The sequence below is a fragment of the Podarcis pityusensis genome, assembly GCF_964106645.2.
Source record: "Podarcis pityusensis genome assembly, chromosome: 1".
Taxonomy (NCBI): domain Eukaryota; kingdom Metazoa; phylum Chordata; class Lepidosauria; order Squamata; family Lacertidae; genus Podarcis; species Podarcis pityusensis.
Window position 1 is genome coordinate 7,642,026 of NC_138028.1, and position 5,069 is coordinate 7,647,094.

At 46.5% G+C, this 5,069-nt stretch overlaps 1 long non-coding RNA gene across 1 annotated transcript; it reads left to right on the top strand.

The window, feature by feature from the left end:
* The first annotated feature begins 2,098 nt into the window (after positions 1–2,098).
* On the top strand, positions 2,099–3,450 carry LOC308472943. The gene is made up of 2 exons (XR_013983804.1): positions 2,099–3,082; positions 3,114–3,450. It is a non-coding gene; the product is annotated as an uncharacterized lncRNA (long non-coding RNA).
* The last annotated feature ends 1,619 nt before the right edge of the window (positions 3,451–5,069 follow it).

Genomic DNA, 5,069 nt, shown 5'->3' on the forward strand with positions numbered 1-5,069 from the left:
TGGGCGGCTCTGCGCCTCGAGTTTGGGGGTGACCGAGCTAGTGAGATGCTGAGGCGGCCGGCTGGCTCTGCCTTCCTGTGCGCCTGGGACTGGGAAACCTGGGGGGGGGGCACCAGGCGGATCTTTGCACCCTGGCGCCGCATATGCTTAAGACAGCTCTGTTCCCCAGCTGGCTCCTCCCACCATTCCTCTGTGTCCAACCAGTCCATGACACTGAGTCAGGATGAGCAAATTCTGGTAACGTATCTTCAGCTCAGCCAAGGTTGGGATTGGGAAGTTAGTGGTGGCTGAACCCGGCTGAGGTGGGAATCATCTAGCTGAGCTGAAGTTCCTCTGCACCCTAAGCTTCTCATCCTAGGGGATCTTGCCACATTATTGCCCCCTTAGTCAACTAATGTACTGATGACATTTCTATAAATTTACATCAGGGTAAAGACAATACTTTTTTGTTGTTGTTCAGTCATTTAGTCATGTCCGACTCTTCGTGACCCCATGGACCAGAGCACGCCAGGCACTCCTGTCTTCCACTGTCTCCCGCAGTTTGGTCAAACTCATGCTGGTAGTTTCGAGAACACTGTCCAACCATCTCGTCCTCTGTCATCCCCTTCTCCTTGTGCCCTCCATCTTTCCCAACATCAGGGTCTTTTCCAGGGAGTCTTCTCTTCTCATGAGGTGGCCAAAGTATTGGAGCCTCAGCTTCACGATCTGTCCTTCCAGTGAGCACTCGGGGCTGATTTCCTTCAGAATGGATAGGTTTGATCTTCTTGCAGTCCATGGGACTCTCAAGAGTCTCCTCCAGCAATGGCTCCCCTTCATGGATCACTGCCTTGCCGTAGCGAAGGGGCATGAATAATTCAGAGAAGTTATGAGCTATGCCATGCAGGGCCACCCAAGATGGACAGGTCATAGTGGAGAGTTTTGACCAAACGTGATCCACTTGGAGCAGGAACCGGCAAGCCACTCCAGTATCCCTGCCAAGAAAACCCCATGGACAAAGACAACAGGCAATACTTAGAAACTAATAAATATTCAGAAGGTTAGGGTGGAAGCCAGTGTGGGGTCACGGTTAGAGTGTCAAACTAGGACCTGGGAGACTAGGCTTCAAATCCCCACTTGATGTTCACTGGGTGACCTTGGGCCAGTCATTGCCTCTCAACTAAACTATCTCACAGGGTTGTTGTGGGGGATTAAATGAGGTGGGAGGAGAACCCCTTGATCTCCTGGGGTGGGGAAGTGGGCTATAAATGCAATTGATAGATAAATAAGAATCATTTGTGCTCACTCAGGTCTTAATTCCTGGAGGGGACGGCACAGGACTGAGAGCCTGCTCAGGGTGTACAAATGAGCAATTAAACCACTAATAGATTCCGCAGTCCCTGTCCGTGGTTCCCTGATTTGGATGCACATTCAGATTTCCCTGGATGAGAAGCATTTAATTGGGGAGAGTTTCGGCATTGCAGTTTATAGACGCAGTGAGGCATCTAATCATAGCCTGCATTTTTATCAAGGCTTATAGTTTGATTAGGGTCTGTATTTTAAAATGAGCTTAAAGATTTTCAAATGTTTTATGCCAGGCAGAAGACCAGCTGCCTAAGTACTTTGTCAAGATGTTTATCCTCCTGGACAAGGGGGCCCCCTGATTTATAGCAGAAAACAATTCTCAAAGTCGTAAAAAGAGAATTACAAGCTGAGAGCAAGGTTACACCACCCTACATAATTAAGAGTTGGTAAATAGTAAAAACCATTAAACTTGAGCCATATCTTTCTAAGGTTAAAGGCCAAGAGCAACTGGCTGGAGAAGGAGAAGTGTAAACAGAAAAAGAGGCTTTTTCCTATTTTATTTTGAGGCTGTAAACTGATTCCTTCCTGTTACTTTGAGAAGATTTATTCTTCTAAAAAGCTATCTATGATAATGTATGAAATATACTGGCTTAAATGTAATTATGCAAAGGATCTAGAAAGAAAGAAATGTTAAATTCTTATTTCATAGAGTCATATTGCTGTAGGAGACCAGAGGGGCAAACGAGCCCAGCCCCCTGCCAGACAGGAGACGCCATCGAGCACTCCTGATATATGGTTGTCAGGCCTTTGTTTTAAAGACCTCCAAAAAGGAGATCTTTCATTGATGATGCATGAGAATGTGAACCCAAGATCTCTGACATCTGTTTAAGATAAAAAATTAAAATTATTAACCATCTGTTTTGGAGGGCAATAGGGCAAGGAGGGCAAGAGGTGAGCTGGTAATTAAGGTTTCTTGTTGAGACAAATGTAAGATATATGACTACTTATTTGTCATTTATAGATAGAAGAATATATAGCTTTTTGTATCCCATAAAAGGCAATAGGAAATGGGTGTATCTTTTAGGATTGGTTGTAGCAATCAGCCAATAGGAAATTCAACCAGGCTGATTGGACAGAGGCAGCCAAAGGAGGAGCAAGGGAGCTGGGCTGAGGGAATATAAGTGCTGGCCATAATGGCAGGAGACCAGGCCAGAGCTTGGTAACCATATACCACTGTGCCTCTCATTTATTTGTCTGACAAATAAATTATTATTTTAATTTCTCTATTGCTGCGTTGAATATTTCATTCCAGCTAAGCGTTAACCACAAGCAGGGTGCTACATTTTATGGTGCCTGCGACTCGGATAAGTGGTCTGCTGGAACGCAGCCCCTTCGCCTTACTGGGCAGGGTACAAGAGAGAGGACCACTCACTGCTTACCCAGCGCGCACTGGGAAGTTTTTTTTCCAGGGGAACGCAGAAGTCTCGTCTGTCTGATACCCTGCCCACCGACGGCGACGGACCGGGGGGAACCAGAGAAATAAACAGGCAACCAACTAAGGGTAAGTGCACTAAGGGGTTTTTGGCCCTCCAATTAATTGGGAGGAAGAGAAGTCTTGATCAAACTTCTGCGTCTCAGTAAAGGGGAACTGAGTACGCTAGGTGGTTGGGTACATCAGATGGTGATCTGGTGTAGGGAAAGGAAAGGTTGGGAGGTAGAGTATGGTGAAGTATCCAGCGCATTGTATGTGTGAGAAAGTACAATTTGTAGCTGACCTGAGTGTGGAGTGGGTAGTACTTCGGTTCCCGGTAAGGCGACTTCACCCGGGCAAGGAATCTCACGAAGCGTGTGTGTGAGTGACTGAGTGGATACTTCACAGGGCCATACAATGGGAGTTGGGGGTTCAAAGGGGGAAAATACACCTCTTGAATGTATGTTAAATAATTTTAAGAAAGCCTTCTCAGGGGCATATGGAGTCAAAATGACGCCAGAACGCTTGAGAACGTTATGTGAATTAGAGTGGCCGAAACAAAATACTGAATGGCCATCTCAGGGAACCTTTGATATAAATTTAGTAAGCAAACTTTGGTCTAACATCGCCAAAGAAACTGGAGGGTGCCCAGAACAATTTTCATATATAGATTCTTGGCTGAGCACATTAAATAAAAATCCTCCATGGATAAGGGAATGCAAAGTCAAACGATGCAAATTATTGGCTGTAAAAGCCGAAGCTAGGAAAGGAATCTTGCCAAATAAACTCAAACCCATTTTTGAGGGACCAGAGGAAGAGGTGCTTCCACCTCCACCCTATGCTCCACATCGAAGGGAGCCTAATCCAAACACTCCACCAGTTGTAACCCCAAGGCAAGAAAGTGGAATGAATAATGGGGCTGGAGTCACAGAACTCGATTCCTTGATAGATTATGATAAATATCTTCAGGAGGCATTGGAGGCCTATAATAAAGCCCAAGCAGAAGTGGTTATTCCACCTGTGAATCCCAGTAGAACTCCATCTACAGTCTCTTTTAGTGGAACAACTGATTGCCTACCCCAAACCCCTGTACATCCAAGTCCTAGAGAATTATTACAGAAGTTACAGGGAGACCTTAATCGGTCAGCAAGCAATACAGCCAGGCGTATAAGGCTGCTAAAAGAACGCCTTGGGACAAATACCATCCCCTATGATTTGAGGCCCCTAGAGCAAAGCGAAGAGAAAGATCACGTAGTAGCCCCTCTCAGAAGAGTATTTGATGCACTTGAGGAGCCTGTGCTGGTTAACGGGCAACTCGGACCACGGCCACCTCGAACTTCGACCCTCCAGTACATTCCATTCACAACTACGGATCTGATGAATTGGAAAACACACACCCCATCTTTCGCAGAAAAACCTCAGGCTATGATGGACTTGGTGACTTCAATAATAAATACTCATAGTCCTACTTGGACAGATTGCCGCCAGCTCCTGAATACTCTGTTCACCACTGAGGAAAGGAGAGACATAATTGAAAAGGCACAGATATATTTGCGTGAGCAGGCCAGAGTGGGAAATATTTTAAATGTTGACCGTCATCTCCGGGACAACTTTCCCTTGGAAGATCCTAATTGGGATCCAAACAATGCAATTCATCTGGCCAGGCTTACCACCTACCGCCAGACGCTTGTGCAAGGTATCCGCAGGGCATGCCAGAAGCCCACTAATATGTCTAAAGTCTCAGAAGTAGAACAGAAACCAAATGAGAGTCCAGGAGACTTTTTAGAGAGGCTGCAGGAAGCCTATCGTATATGGACTCCTTTTGACCCTGAAGCCCCTGAAAACAGCAGAATGATTACTGCTACATTTGTGGCCCAGTGCGCTTCTGACATTCGTAAGAAAATTCAGAAATCAGAAGGATGGGAAGGGATGCTGATGAGCCAAATTATGGCCATTGCACGCCGAGTTTATCGGAATAGGGATGAGGCTGAGAAGCAAGAGAAGAAGAAGTGGCAGAAGGAAAAGATGGTAATGCTGGCCACAGCAGTAAAGCAAGACTACCGCCCCTTAAATGGAGGGAGAGGGCGGGGAAGGAATCCACCACTGGGAAGGAATCAATGTGCGAATTGCAAGAAGGAGGGTCATTGGAAGCGGGAGTGTCCTGAACCCCTGAGGTTGGAAGAAGTACGCCCAGGCCCAGGCCCAGGCTCCGGCCCAAGAAACCAGGGACGGGGACGGGGAATGATCCGAGATGGAAGATATCAGAGACCTGGACAAGGACGGAGTAGGGACAATTTCATTGGATTGGCAGAGGAGA